The following is a 17,030-nucleotide window of genomic DNA, read 5'->3' as shown; positions in this document are numbered from 1 at the left end:
CCGGGCCTACTCATATTACGTTCATCTTTTGTCAAATTGAGGGTGGGGCCATCTTCTTTATGTTCCAGTGGCAGGTTTCTAATCAAAGACATTTATATTATCTCTAATTTATATAGCGCACTTTTCAACTTTAGGAGAGTTGTCAAATATTCTTTGACAATCATATCCTCTGAAACTTTTAAGAGGAACTAAAGGAGCTGCAAAGTTTCATTTAAAAAGTTTACCGATGATCCCTTCACCTGGTCAAAAGGGTAGGGCCTAACTTGTACAAGTGTAATGGAGCTATTCTTTTATTTATTCTTTGTTACGCAACACCATCGCTTTTGTCTGTAAAAGTATTACGCACATCTCATGTCCTGTTCAGAGACCAGCTTTCATTAAAGAACCAGGGTTCATCGATCATGTGCTGCAGGTGCTACTAATTAGGGGCAGCTCGCGAGCGCGCAAAGGAAGATCACAATAGAATCCTGTCCCTAATCGCTACATATTCTGATCATGTTTTCATGTTTCTCCGTGCGAGAAAAAAAAATTGTCACCTGTAATCATCAGTATTATAAGCGGCAGTTATTTGTTTATGCATTGGAAAAAAAGTGTATTAGTATCACTTTTTCCCACCTTTATGACGATTATGTGCTTCTTTGTAAACATGAGTGACGCTGGTCAAATGTTTCCGTAATGAAACTGTTGACGTGCCAGGGTCACCTGTTATTAATACCAAATAGATCTTAACCTAAAAAATCGCATACATTTCTTTGTGGACTGAATCAAATGAAGATTGTTTTCATTTTCTACTCTGAGCTGTGTTTTCCGGTATATGTTGGGTTTTCATGACGTATATTTAAAAAAATAGTATATTTGTGGTTGTTTATGAGAGGATTGGACATTTAGCCCTCTCAATTCAATCCTGGTTCACAACAATCTTTAAAAAAACCTGTCTTTGTACTCAGTAACTATTTGTGAATCAAAAATGATTGCATCAGAAATACGTAATTGTATGATTATAAGTAAACACGTTAAATGTTGAAAGGATGTAGACGTTATAATCTCATGTGGCCCATGGACAAAGCCACGTCATAAACTGATGTGTTGACCAATAATCCTAGTGTGATTATTTCATATCAGATAATGGCTATAATGGCCATTCTCTATCCATGATATTGGGTGATATGAATAAAGGCTAGCAAATGCTTTTACTTCAATTTTGTACAGAAAGGCCAAGTGTAAATGTACATGGAGTTTTAGATAAAAGCATTTACTTCTCTTTATTCATATCACCCATTACCTCGTATATGTGGTTTGGCTCTTTTGCGTGGAGGGCTGATATCACTAGTATTACCTTTGAATCAAAGGCGAAAGACTCCTTAATGAGGCCTGATGGGAACCAGTGCCTGCCTCTGTCTTTCTGTAATGAGGTATTTAGGAAGTAGTACCTGTCGTTGCCTCTCAAGGACATCTGCGCTCGAAGGATAACGTTTAATTTGGACGAACTTTAAAAAAAAGTGATATAATTTGAAACATCTGTCCAAATTCAGACATTCTCCCTCCCCTGAATTTGGAATGCTGTCCAAAATCAGTTATCTTTCGATTTGGATTGCCAAAAAGTCATCATAATTTGAGACATCTGTCCAAATTCAGGCATTCTCCATTACTGACTTTGGATGGACTGAGAAAAAAAGTATCATCATTTGAGACAGCTATTTAGATAGCATCACAGCAGTATTTTGCAGCCCCCCCCCCCCCTCACTGACGGTATTCTCAACACTAATACAACATTCACTCTTATAAAGATTACTATTGTTTGAAACCACTCGCTAGTAATTCACTATTATATAAAGATTGCTATTGTTTGGAACCACTCGCTGGTAACAAGATAAACTTAGGGACATAGCAAATAATCGCCAGTAACTCACTCGCCGCCTGGGAAGGGGGGTCTGAGCTTAAACTTAATAGCTGCATTAATTTGAGTACAAACCTGTGAAATTTAAGAAAGTCAGAAAATCTATGCATGTTCTGTTGATACTGAATGGAAACGTTTGTTTACATGACAGAAACTCACGTCTGCTTTCTTGCCAAGGACAAAAGAAGCACTGCTTTTTTTTAAATGCTATTACATCAATGACTTTTAGGAGCGCGTACTACCTATCCAAATATACTTCCTGGAAGTTACCAGAATAAAAAGCCAAATTAGGGCTGATTGTTGAGTCACAATGACCCAGTCATGTTCCTGAATGGACCAAAATATGAATGAATATCATCAACGTACGCATCCCTTTCAAGATGTCGGGAAAAACTAGTAGGAGTGTTGTTAAACTAATTTGGAGTACCTCCTGACATCACAAAAACCATAATTGGGCAGCCGAGTAGAGAAAATCGTATTTTCGCAAAACGTCAATGAAAGTGATTAAAGGTCAATATTGTTTGACCACAAAGTTCACCTTTGTCGACTGCTTTGTATTTCATTCATACATGAATATCTCGGTAGGTCACTTCTGACGTCAAACAATTATGCAGATTAGTAATATGACATGCCAAGACGTTTTTCGTCGATCCCCTCGGCTGAGCTTTGTAAAATCTAGGTGTGTTAATCCTCCCACTTTTGCTAGACTTTCATGGCAGCTTTTATCCAGGGCTCTACATGGCGACATCACAGGGATTTTTGTCACGTTGCTTGGCATAAGCACATAACCAGCTCCCAGGGCCACAGAATTAACCAGAAAAGTTAACGTCCTGACCTTTGGATGTCAGCCCTACCCTGTTTGAGCAGACGCAGAAAAGTGTTAAAAGGGTCATTTATGCATCACAAAGATTTTTGCTTCTTTGCTCGCTAGTGCTAATGACACATGCAGTGTCCACTAATTTTCAGACTGCTTAAAGTCTTTTACCACTTGTTAGATATTTGAAATTTGTAATTGAATCTGAAAATTTCAAATTTTGTAAATACGTACTAAATGTAATTGTTTACTTTGACAATGCCGTTGTCTAGAAAGATATACAAATACTGAATATAGCAAGTTTCAGGAAATGCGTATGCATCATAAAATTGCAATACGGCATTGTGTTTCTACTTTCTTTGACCATCAGTAATCATGAACGAATTACCCCTCCAAGGTGTTGACCTACCCCTGTTATGCTCATCCTATCTTTTGCATGAAATAAACTTATCAAAGCACTTGTCATTTCAGCGTGCATTAATGACGCATACACCTCACACACCCTCATCTTTGAAGTACATCGATGTGTGTGTCACAAGTTTGATGTGGCCTATCCCAAGCCTTATCATTAGCGCACTCAGTCATTTCTTAGTAAACAGTTAACATGTGAGCAGTTATTTACCTTTTAAATAAGAACTACATGGTCCTTCCCTGTATCATCAGACTTTTATGATTACCTCGGAGACTGGTGGCAATATTGGTTTTATAAACACAGCTCATCCAATCTCTTAACTTTCAAACCCAGTGATGCTGTGAGTGGTGTTGTTGCTGTTAAGTTAGTGTACAAACATATGATAGACAGAAGTAAAAATATCAATTATATTCCATATTTTGACAAATATTGTATTTTCAGACCGTTTCTTCAGCGTTTGTCCTAGATGAGAAAATGACATAAATGACATAAAATGGCATAAATGCCAATGAAAAACCTTTATATTTACAGATAGAGCGCAATATAAAATCTCTTCTCAGTAAAGCCCTTTACTTTGTAAACCGTCATGAATGCTCCTACATCTGAGCAGAGATTTGCGTCAAAATCAGTCCAGTTACAAATCTCCTGTTGAGTAGGGCAGCTTATGAATATATTTGGACCAATTCAGAATCTTCTTAAGTATGACCCACTAGTTCACTTTGCCCTTTAGCATTTTTATTTGAGCCCTTTAGCCACCAAATAGTTGATCTTGACAATTTCCTATGCCATTTTGATATTGTTACTTATCCATAAAGCTATCCTAATAAGACTAGGTTTGTTCATTTCCAAGTATTATGTACTTAGTAGCTTTCTTGTTTTAGTTTGTTGACGTCACCTAGCTGTATGTTGGAAGGGTCTTGATTTCATCTGGTCTTGATCAGGATACGAGATTGTCAAACAACTGAAAAAGAGATCAAACTTTAGTTTGATTGGTTAAGTCTGACTCGGGATTGTTTGTTAGCCTGTGAGCTTGATGTCTGTTCTCAAGCATTATATTGTAGGCCGGTGTAAAAGTAAAAAGTGTCCCCCCTGGAAAAAGTGTCCGGCCCTATTGTATTCTGCAATATGGTTCTATAGAGACCCTGACAGTCAATAGCTCAGAGATTGAAGCGCATAATAGAATCCTTTGTTCCCGGACATTTTATCCTAGGACATTTTAAACTTCTACACCGGGTCTATTTGGCAAGCCGCTCGCCGAACAGGCATCTTTTTTTGTCCTGTTTGGAGAGCCGCTTGCCAAACAGCACTAAAAAGCCACCCTGTTCGGCCAGCCGGGCTTGCCAAACAGGTAAAAAATCTACCCTGTTTGGCGAGCTGGAGACTTTACTTTAATATCAATGAGTTCGGCTCTCCATTCAGAACAAGAAAAAGTCGCTGTTTGGTAAGCCGGGCTTGCCAAGTAGTCACTTCCTATATTGTGTATTTCATTCATGTGTAACATAAAGCCGCTGAAAATTTGATCAAAAATACCCCAAAAAATCAAATTCATGAAAGGGAATTGAAGAAATCCTCGTTAATATGAACGTCACATCAGGCTATCTGAAAGGATATCCCTGCCTCCGTCATCCTCGACTTGGAGGCGCTTATCTCCCAGTCACACCCCCACTGGAATCAAGTTGAAAAATACTGGTTCCATGGCGTCTATGACAAAATGTTGCCTTTTCACACCTCTTCAAGTTAACCTGAATGGGAAGGTTTCTGAATTTGATCTCGCATTGCAGGAAATGTGGTCCCACCTTCCTGTGGGGACGACATGGTTGTAAGTTCGACTGGTATGTTACAAGGTTCTTAACGGTCGGTGACAGTGTGTCCCCCTTTTCTCGATGACTCCAAACTCATACCGCCGCATAAACTCATAAACCAGCAGTATTGACCACTAGGCTATGTGGCTCCTCAAGTTTTTGTAGATGAGGAATTCGTCTAATTATAATTTAGGCTTTTCCTACAGGTACAAAGGCAGTTTTACTATTTCCTTCTTTGGACCCTTTCCATATCCGTTGGATGAGGTGTCTGTCTAATATTAGGAGAAGGATGTCTATTTCTGGGGGAATTTGCTCCCTTCTGTGGGCATGTGGGCAAAAAATGGCTGGTCTGCATCATTCGCTACTTTTATAAATTGAGACACAAGTCTAATATTAATGCTGGGATGTATGTTTTCGATTTCAAATTTACTGCAAATAAGGTAGATGGAAATTTCATTCCCTTCTTTAGGCATTTTACGCATCAAATATAAAAATGAGGGGGAGGACAGCATCATTGAGATGAAGTGCTAGAAATGTTACCACTATAAAAGTGTGCTCAGAAATGACCATCAGTCGTCATTCACAAGTTCTCAAAGGTCATATACGAGAATTCCCCATATATTCTGAATGGGGAATTCTCTAAATACGTCATAAGTGGGATACTCTTTGTCAAGCAAGGTTCATCCAAGGGACTGCACGTGCCCAATCCTTTTAAGGTTAATGAAATATCTCATTGATGCAACGCCTAAAGAAAAGCGCACACTATAAATTTAGATTTTTTCGCACTTGGCATCTCCATCAGGGCTATCCCTGACCTTTTTAAGCCTTTGAGGTGCTTCTACCTTTGACTGCTTGCTGCACGGCGTCCTTTCAACCTGTGGTAGAGACTTTTAAAGTGTGGCAGCCAATCTTGTAATTGAAACGCATTAAATTGAAATACTTCCAGTTAAATGGCAGTGCTTCTTTTGCTAACAGCTCTGACATTTCGTTTCTCGTGCAACTTGTGGGTTGCTAGACGACTTATTGTTGTCCCATACTTTTAACCCGTTGACGTACCATTGTCATTGTGAAACCTCACATTGAACTGAAGACATTTTTTCCTTACCACGTTATTGGCACTAGTGTGTGCTAGGTAATGTTCGTGACCATTTCATTTTTGCGATGCAAGGCTAATAAGTGAATACTAATCATTTCAGATTCAATGCACTAACCATTGAATATCAGCAGCAATTGTGGAATTTTGTCTACCACCAAATAATAATGGTTGGTGTCCTGCCTACTGTGAACGACCTATTTTTGGCCGGTAATTTATTTTCACGGATTTTGTAGATCATTACCTCAAAACCTCGAAAATGCAAATAGCAGAAAATAATCTATACATGTAGTTCGACAAAAGGAAAGAAATTAGTAATCAGCGAAAATAAGATTGTGAAAACAAACATTTTTCAAAGATCTTTGTTTTCAAGATTTGCAAAACATTGTGGTGAGTGTGATAGTACCATGTACGTTGTGATGTTCTTTCATGCATCAATATTTTATACTGAAATCTGAGTCTGGGCAATTTGTTCTTACGTAAAATCATGGTGTCATATTACCAGTACATGTATATAAAATTCATGTTGAAGTTAGAAGTTTGTTTTGAAGAAGTACAAAACATTTCCAAGAATTTGTCTCAACTGATTGGCCTCGTAAGGCTTTTGAAATGTCATTCTGACTAAATTGGCACTATCCCGTCTCAGTGTTTTCACCCTCTAACAGAGTTACACTTGGCAGCTTATATGTTTATGCAGTTTACATACACTGCTGAAAACCATATCCGATTCAATCGGATCATCCACGTTGGAGTTACATTCCAGTGTACTAGTTTACGCAACACGCTACAATCGAGGTGGTTTGGGGTTCCGCCGAGATGTGATTGTGATTGTCTGAGTGGTATAATGTAAGATAGTTTTTATTTGAAGCAATTGCCTACGGACCGATCGATGGGGATGCAAATTCATTTGGACTAGACCCGAGAAGACCAGCTCAACAGATGGTCCACTTTGAATCTGAACACCCCCCCCCCCCCCCCCCCCCCCCCCCAGTGAGAACCGATAAGTTTCCAAATACCCAAAGAAAATTAGAACACTATTAGATTTGATCTGACCTCATCAGGTTTTATCCTTGTTGTATCCTACTTGGTTCCTTGTGCTTGTTTGTTTTTTCACATTCCGATGAAGAATCCTGCGATGTCGCCAACATAAAAAGTGACAGACATTATATTACTGTAGATATCTCTGTGAAAAAGTCTAGAATGAGGAGGGTGACTTGGAGAACTGGTCCAAGGATAACAAAGAAGAAAGGGAGATTTCTACACCCTGGCTCTCGGTAGCCTCCCTTCAGGGCTCCAGGGCTCCATTCTAGGCCATGACAAAGTAGACGAACACCAGATATGATATTTCTTATGTATTTCGATGTCATTGTGTTGGTTACTGTGCCCTGGACATGGGCTGTGTCTCCTTTTTTAAAGTTTCGAAGGTATTGTTAGTGATAGCGCGGCGAAGCCACAGTGTCAAAGGTCTGAGCACTTCTAAAGCATTCCCTTAGAGAAATAGGTCCACAGGAGGCGTCAGTGATGAAATTGTTCCAGATAGGTTTCGGAAAAAGCAGTTATCAATCACCAGTTGTGCAACAGGCAAAACCAGGGAGCTTAGATACCGGAGCTCTCTGGAGAAGCCTTGAGAACAAGCGTCTCTTCGAACCTCGGTGTCAGATAGACACATCTTTTCATACGGCTTTCCCCCATTTTGGTCCCTGGAATAATTCTGTTCCCTCAGACAACCGTGGCTTTGATACCCAAGCTCTCTGCCCTTGAGAACAACCCTTTGTGTTCGTCATATCCTTTCGTTCAGCTTACTCCCAAAGATTGGTCCCTGGAATCTGTTTGCACAAGGGGTTCATTTCATTCCCTTGCCCCCATTTTATCCCTCCACCGCTCCTAGGTTCTTCTTCCTCCCCTGGTTTAACCAGGTTGTTCCCCTTTGATGTTGAAGCATTCAGAGATCTCATTTCTAACTTTCATTGTTCGGTGTGTGGGCTTTTTTGCTTTGTTGACTATGGTTGGCCCCTCGAATATGGCCAACTTCTCAGGCTTCAAAGTCTGGGGTTTTTTCAATGTAGGGAATATGTTACTACAGTGGAACCCCGGTAACACGACCACGCATGGGACCGAGGTTGAATGGTCGCGTTACCGGAGTGGTCGCGTTAGTGAAGTTGAAAATCAGGGGGAAAAGGCATGATAAGGTTTTCCCACCAAAATTGTTGAATTTTATCATAAGTTCAAAATTCTGAAAAATTTTGAAAGCCAAAATATTTTTGGGGCTGATAATGTTTCATCATTTTGAGCAGAAAAAAAACAAGTAAAAAAAATATTTGGACGAGTTGAATGCATCGTCTGCCATCTTTTCTATCATCATAGTGTGCAGGATCATTTTATTCGAAAGTGGCCTGCGCAGCAATGGGTTACTTTGGCCAGGTACCACGGGCGCCAGTTTTGACATCACTGCATAAGCATAGGGCAAGTAATCAAGCTCACTAAAACTGTCTGAGACCTTCATTGGTACACTCCTTTCATCCCCACCCACAACATTTTCTGAACATTTCGACAACTGCAGAATACCGCCAACCCTTTATTTTTGTGAGCCTAACATTTTCACAATTTCATGAGAGGGAATACAAGCACGGCAATCTTCAGGGGTACGAGAAGGTTTAACTAATTGGTTTTATCATTGGAAAACGCATGTGTTCGTGAAAATAAGTGGTCGCGAAACCTAGAGAGGAGGTTTTTATGAACGTTTAGGGCAGCAAAACTAAGGGGGTTTACAGTGAGTACGCTGATGGATACTGGTAATGCATTTTGGTAATGGTTGCTGCCAGGCCTACTTTCTAAGATGGTAGCTAAAAGCCAAGATCGGCCATGCATGCATTAAGCAAGTTTTAAGGAGTGGCGTGGAAACCTAACTAATCTAACGCAAACTTTCACAGCGAGACCTTTTCACTCATTAAGTTGAGTCCATATAAGGCAATTGATACGTTGGATTATGGTGATGTGCATTGCTTGAGAGATGTGATGGGAAAGTGCATGGAAGCTAACAGATCGCCCCTTAATAAGCTTTTTGCATTAAGAGACTGGGCAGTCTATGACCACATAAAAAACGCAGATGTCACAACTGTGAAAAGAGAATTGTGGTATGATCTGTGGTATGATCTGGTCGTTCTTCATGATAAATGATGGGAAAGTGTGTCGTGACTGACTGATGGCCCCTTAATAGGCCTTCTGCATTGTCCATGACCTCATAAAAATGGCAGCTGCCATGACATTAAAAAGACAAAGAATTGAGGTATGATCTTGACTGCCTCTGTGACAGACACAGATGCAGCCAAACATACTACCTTCGGTTTTGGGTAAAGAAGTACATGGCCCTTCTCCAGGCCTTGTGCGATTACCAATTTGGTTGTCTACGGCAATTGTCCATTACCGCAAAAAAGTGCATTAGACTAGGAACTGTGATATATCCTGGAGCTTCGAAATGAAAGACATTAATGCGAAAAAAAAACCTCTTAGGAGAAAAAAGTTGATCTCTCCTCCAAGGCCTTCTGTATCAAACGATTTGTTAGTCTATGATCGCATTAAAAGGCAGATGTCCACTGACGCAAAAAGTTTACATGGCAATAATCTGTGATATATTTTTCTAAATGATGAAGTAAATACAGCAATAAAAAATTTACTCGAGTAGGGATAAGGTAGATACATCCCGTGATCTGCATTTAAAGATTTCTCTGTCTGTCTGGTTGTAAAATGATGTTTCCATTACTGTAAAAAGATATTGCTATATGTTCTTAAAGGACAGCCATAGGTGCAACCCAGAAAATATCATCGGTAATAAGACATACCCCCCCCCCCTCCCCTCCCCATCATTTGACATCGGCTATAGTACAAAAAAATCTGTTTGGGAAATGGACATTGGAAGGTTTTTGCAGCACCCAACCACAGGAACGCACGCGACATAAAAACTTTGCATGAAAGAAATAGAATTTACCCTTGGTCCCATAGCGTAAATTGAAATTTCTAATTTTTGATTAAAATTGTCGATTTCCGATATTATTTCCGATAATCAGGGACGAAACATAGGTTTGAGATAAGATCTGTTATGAAATGATCCCTGCCTGCAGTGAAAAGATTTAATTCGGATCAGTTTAGAACGACTGATTCTAAATCAATGATGATAATCTTGAGATGTATTTTTATTGTGACAAGCTGTAGCAAAATGAGAAGATTGTTGGTCAAGACTTAGGGACTACAGGTACAGAAAAAAAGCAATTTCAATGTTTACGTTATTTGCAGCTTTTCCCATGGATTGCCCTTGCTAATGTCCATTTCAGTGCCCGTGCCATTATCCTCTATCTGCTTCAAACTATTTGTCAATCTCATAAGAAAACACACTAAGGCAAATATTCTTTTGCGTTTCGCTGAATCTGTGTTTTGACAACTTTTCAGCCATATGTAAAAACAGGAATTTTCTTTTGTACTTTTTGCAGTTTTGTGATCTAACGACAATTTGGCGGTATGATAACGTGAGTTTTCTTTTTTCTTCTTGCAGTTTTGTGTGCCAAAAACTTTGTGGCCGTATGATGGCATGTAGAATTAGAGAATGAGTCAACCCCGGAACCAGTTCATGTAACCTTGGGATAATACTCGTTAACTTGCAATAAGGTGAGGCAATTTCTTCTTTTTACTTTTCCCAGTCGGCAGTTATGGTCAAGGGAGGTGATGCTGGTCAATAAAGTGACTACCTATTAAAGCTGAATAAGGAGCCTGCGCTGAAGGCGTTGGCCACAACTTACGACAGCATTGATGGAAGGCTTTGGCGACTGAAAAGTTGATTGAGCTCGTCCAGCTCACCATAAGACAAATGGAAGCCTGTGTCTAAGATCTTGATACAGTTACCTGTCTGATGTGACAATTTGTAGCGATGGTCAGACAGCCCTTCGGGACCAAAGCGTGATATGGTCATTGTCACTTGGAAATGAGACAGATCTGTGGTGTCAGTTGTAGATATTGACTCTAACACTTGTTAACTCCAACGGGATTCTTCGTCTGCCATTGCCTTTGTGAGCTTTTTGATGTATGCCTAAGGAGTTGGACCCGGTGAGGGTTATTAGCCAAAGGTGACTAAGTCTACTGCCTCACTTGGTTTTGCTTTCTCTGGCGCAGGCACTGGGGCCTATTCGGGAATTGTAGATAGACAGACCTTCTCATACCAGGCAGGTAATATCTTCTTTTCATATGTTTTGTATGCTAAAGAAGGCTATTGAAAGGGAAAGATTGACACCTTGCTTCTAATCGTGTTCTGTGCCTCGGAATAGCAAATCGAAAGCAGAATTGATCAACCAGTTAAGCTTATAAACCGAAACAGTAACATAAGAGTGATACTATGATCGAGTGATGCTGCATGATCAGACTGTTTCCACTGATACCTCCTATTGACAACTTCGGAGCATCTTTTCTCCATCTGATAGCTCAAGACTGGGAAGAACTGTTTCTTTTATGCTGTCAGTAATTGATGTTGTTACTCCTTCTACAGGTTTAACTTCATCAATATACTGAAATAGATCATCACGTAATTTGATGACGTCATAATATCAAGCAACGTCACATGCTCAATGGGACATCTTCGGTAACTTATAAGTATCTTAACTCCATCCTCCAGACTGAGATTAGGCGCCTTTGTGCCTGTACCATCTTCAAAGTGATCACTCCTTGTGATGTCAACAAATTGACATTAATTGATTTTTTTCTTGATAATTCTAATCCTTGAAATTGTTGTAATGACGGCAAATATAGTACGGTGTAAAAACGTCATTATGTAGTCAGTAAAGGTTGCTTCTGTATATAGTCAATTTTGGCAGTAAAAGTTTCTTATTCATTCTGTAGGAAACCTCTTGTTAGCTTAACGCTATCATTAGGAAAAAAAACGTTTTGTGCAACCGGCCCTAGATCATTAGTAATGTGTAATTACTATCACAATCGCGCAAGATTTTTTACCCAATTGCATCAGGCACGTCATGACGTCTGTATCATTTTCTTCTTCATCTGACCAATTAATTGGGAAGATACAGGAGTGACCATCATAGATAAGCTGACGAGGAAGGCAATTAGTATTAAAGTCCATAGAGGAATTGGTGTTGTCGATAAGCGGACTTTGGTCGTTACCAGGCAGATACTTCTATTAATGTTAAAGATTGACGCGTAACTTTTAGTACTAATTCTTTGGAACAACCAACTGAGGGGAAGTTTGATCAACCATGGCTTTCACAACAAGCTTGGGCCACTGCATTTTCGAGAAGAAGTGTCTCATTCAATATTGGGTCGACTATTATTCAGAGAGACTTTTCTACTTCCGGCTATCTTTTGAACTTGTAAAATTAAAGGACATTTTGTTTCTGCTAAAAATACTTGAGGAAGGAAATCTAATGAAAGTTTCAATTTCGACCACAAGTCATAAGGTTTGCCCGATTGTCGTCATAACTCCTCAACTTGCTTTGAATTGATATCAATTACCATCGATCCATTACCTTTGTTTTCATTCTTACTTTCGTCTAATGGCATATCGCCAAAGTACCGATACGAATCGAACATTAATACGTAACGAATCCATAATCGGGTCTTGAGTTTCAAAATTCCAACGAGACATTGACATCATGAATGCAATTCAGAGAAATATTGTTGTCTATTTTGAGTCGTTTATGGATTAGGTTTCGTTTTAATTAGTCAGTTCCGGATCAAAATAGAATTTACTTTTGGAAATGTATTATTTCTATCATTCATTGCGTTAATGTCTATATCATTTTTGTGGCTTTTCAAAATTATGGAGTCCATTTTTCATGTTTTCGGTTGAGTCATACTTGACGTAAAGCGTAAACTTTCATTCATGCTGATTTTTTTTAAATCAGTGCTATTAACATTGCGTTTGCGGGTAAATGTTCTAAGTTAGCTCAAGTAATGTAGATTTAGTGTGTTACTACAATTGTTTTGAGAAGTAATGACGTCTGATTAATCCCACATACGTCTAGTTGATATATCATTGCAGGAACTGTGGACTGTTGTCCGGGCAAACATCGACTGATGTTTGGGGAAACATCAAAAGGATGTGTTAAGGCCAAGACAGGAGCAAACAAAATGTCATTATATCCTTTTATGGTGACTTTATTGATGGGGGAAAATTCTGAGATCGTTGTCTTGGGGATGAGACTTTTTTTAGTGACCTGAAATGGGGACTACACGCAGGGGCTAGGGGGGTCAAATATGTATTCTCCAAGTGGCTATTACGCACAGTTAGGGGGATAGGTTGTATTTGATTCAGCGATAATTATATTCCACAAACAACTAATGATAGTATCGATGTCCTGTTAGATTGAAGAGACCCCTATTGGTGACTTTGTGTAACGTAATATGACCTACTGGTTCCTGCCTAGAGTCTCTCTTTAAACTAGATATGGACCAACATCCTTGAACTATACCTTATCGACAATTTGAATCCACCAGCCTTCAGTCTCCTTCTCTCATGATGCTTTCCTGAGCCATTCCCTTGCTGGCAAAACGTCCACCGTGAGCTATTTTCAGTTCTTAAGAGGTTGAGTAATTGTGGCAACACAAACTGTGTCTTACTCATCCCCATGACAATTACCTTCTTGCCTTGACAATATGACACCTCCGCTATCAGAAGTGGTAAACCCCATCTTATTCAGAAATGTTAAGTTCCCTTTTCGCATTTTCTGAATGCTGGATTTCAGCTGTGTTTGATTAATCTTCTCCTTTTGTCTTACAATGTAGAACTTACTGAAGAATAGTACTGTTACAAGACAAACGTATAGCAGAGATATATTTTGTTTAGAGAAATAAATTATGTGTCATACTCAAAAAACTGATAATAAACAGATCGTTACTATGTGAGCTCAATAAAAGATGCCAGTCCTAACAGTCGCAACACGATGTACAGACACTTGATAAACCACTAACCAATGCGCTAGGCCTGTTATCGACAACATTATTGACTCTCACATCTTCGTCTATCGACGTTGCTCTGAACGCAGAATATAAGCCAATTCTGGTAACCCTGTATATGGCATGACAGTGATGCTTTCTCAGAATCATGCTTCCCATACTCTCGATGGCTTTTATCTTGTGGCGTTTCTTTGCGGAGAAATGCGATGACAAAAGCATTTCCTGTCATCGCTTCCACCGGCATTGTCGGTGAAAATCTGCCGTTGAAGTGAACAAACCTCGGTATAAAGCCATTGCTCGATCAAACATTGCTCGATAAAGGTTGACGGTAAAAACCTCCCCTGTGATAGTCAAATATTTGCTCTGCAATCAAATGGTTGTTGCTGTAACGTTTCCTTTTCTGTTGCCATTCAGTTATAAGAGAAACCCTTCGAATGAAGGAGATAAGCCTATTCAACTTTGTAGCTGAGCGGTAAAAAAATTAAAAGAATGGAAACCTTTCCCTTAAAATGTCCATTGATTTACTATTTGGTTTGACTTCTAAATGTAATGATGTGGGCTTCATTCTTACAGAGAAACCATTTGCTTTCTAGTGACATTTCATGGCTTTTTCTGTCCCTGCTGCACTCGCCATTTTAGCTTAAATCGTGGGTGAAATATGCCGCTATATTGAACAAAACTTGGGTATAAAGACTTTTCTTGAACCAATAATCAAAGTATTCAGAACTGATGAGAAAAGTTTTACCAAAAGTCACCAATATTTGCCTGGTAATGAAATCTTTGCATTAACATTTCCGATTCTTGATTCAATCGCCTTTGAAACCAAAATCTTCTTATAAAGCATATAAACCTAATCTTCAAGACCATTAGTTCGAGACCAGATTGGCTTATTCATCGATTTTAAACAGAAATATCAACAACAACAAAAAACTCGAGAGTTTCATATCTCCAAGCTTTTACTTATTATCATTACTTTGGCTAAATAACACATTGCTATTGCTTTATCTAAGCTCCTTGTTATCGATGTTCCCATTATTGGTTCCTTGGTAATATCCTTCACCAAACTCGCTGATGGAAAATCAGCTTGCATTGTCAGACTGGAAAAGTGGGTGTATCTGGCCTAAAAAAACTCAAACCTCCTTAAGAATATCTTTGAATCTAACAACATATGATCACATTTCAGTCCCTGTTGACATTTTGATTAGAGGTGTAAAGATTTTCCTCCAGTTTCCAGGATTTTTCTTCTGGTTTGATACTGGATTTGATACTGGGGTTTCCACCTGTGGTATCGTCTGCGCAGAACCCTTCTTCCTTTACCATATAAGGAGATTGTCAATATTGGTGACCTTGCTGTACACCTGCAGATAGATAAGGAGATGTTACTAGGTCATGTATTGGAAGCCAATGTTCGATGGTTAACCGTTTCGTTCGAATCTCAGCCGGAAGAAGGGGAGATTATCTAGCTAAGGAAACTCGACTACTGGGTTTGCCAAATTAATAAAAATACCAGAAACAAGTCATTAAAAGTTTAATTAAAACAAAGGTAGATCCATCTGGCAACACATCTATCTAGGAATGTTCATCTATAGCTCACTGATTGAAACATTGCTTAATGTCTTTTAACATGTTAAAATACGATTGAATTCATTAAACTGTATGCGTTTGATAATATTATGGTATTTCTAAGGTTGGCATTTGGATATTTTACCAAAGTTTGGTGGCCGACCCGTTGGCTCTAATCTGGTGAATGTAACGACTTTGATGTATTGTTGTATTCAGAAGTTTCATTTCCAGCAAGTATGATCAAGCCATGTCGCGAATGACCAGGGGGGCCATTGACATATATTATCATTCAGCAAGGGTTCCCTTGGGTACGGCTACTGACATTGCTATTCATTCCGTAGCTCTGTTTGCTGATAATTGTACATCATGAGGAGGACTATGAATGATTGCACAGGGACTGTTAGGTTTTTTGTGACGCCTTTTCATCAAATTCAGTTGGAGGTTGTCATACCTCGCTGTCCATGAACCCATTAATCCATGGTCGTACTTTATCACGAAGGAAAAGTCTGACAGCTTGGTTTCTGTATCTCTCAGACTAATCTGTCCGAGGCATTGTTCCCCATGCTACATTTCAAAAATCTCAAAAATTGGACATACAATCCTTCTAACTGAAAGGCTTATAGTTCAATTGTGTCTACATGTTATTCTATGCTGCAAATAAATAGAGTGATAAGGCAACTTGACATGGATAAGTTGAGTATTAGCAATTTTTATTTCTGAATGAAAAATATTCTGATGCCAAATATAGTTGCTCATCCCCTGAGAAGGGTGTACAAAAATGAGAATATTGAGTTTTGTATCCAAACTCGACATAATCTCTCTTAGTTTAAGTTCCATAACAAATCTACTTCATAAGGTTTACACAGCTGATATAAAAAATTCAGACCATTGACCTTTCAGCTGAGTAAATGTTTGTCACTCGAGAGCAATATTTGAGACCTCCACTACTACAGTGGCTTTGGAAATTGAAGCAATGTACATCTGTCTGATATAGGATGTGATAGTGACTTGTCTTTCGGATTACAACCTGGTCGTTTATTAGCAACCTCAACATGTGCTGTAATTACTGCTATCAATGCCAACAGCAATTTTAGATTTGTTCTTCACAACATTCGATTTTCATACTGGTTATTGTCAGTTTATATTATGTCTGAATACGGGAATAAAAACAACCTTATCAATGCTTTTGCTGCTTTAGATATAAAACTGTATTACTGTACCGCATTTGTCTGTCTGCCTTTTTGTTGCCTGTCATCGCTACTGCTTCATATCAAGCACTATTTTCCAATACAGCAATGATGATTCAAGCATTTCTCTATCTGCCTCTGTGTCGTCTGTAAACGTTACTGCACTGTGGACATCAGACCTGTATCTTCGGTACCAGTTCATATCAGGCAACATTTTCCAATACAACAATGACAACTCAAGCATTCTTCAAACTTCAGCGTTGCTGCTCCTCGCTGGTATTGCTGTATGGAAATCTGAACCGTATTCTTATC

General features: G+C 39.1%; 1 protein-coding gene across 1 annotated transcript in view; it reads left to right on the top strand.

Annotated features, from left to right (window-relative positions):
• The window catches only part of LOC135487911 (cubilin-like), a 154,948-nt gene that overhangs the window by 92,120 nt on the left and 45,798 nt on the right, over positions 1-17,030 (top strand). The window contains exon 3 of the mRNA XM_064772148.1: positions 10,565-10,677. The gene's annotated coding sequence lies outside the window, so the exon portion shown is untranslated. The remainder of the gene's footprint in view (positions 1-10,564; positions 10,678-17,030) is intronic.

Source organism: Lineus longissimus, chromosome 5 (genome assembly GCF_910592395.1).
Source record: "Lineus longissimus chromosome 5, tnLinLong1.2, whole genome shotgun sequence".
NCBI classification, from domain to species: Eukaryota; Metazoa; Nemertea; class Pilidiophora; order Heteronemertea; family Lineidae; genus Lineus; species Lineus longissimus.
Note: the sequence above shows the minus strand (reverse complement) of the source record. Positions and strands in the feature narration are given on the sequence as shown.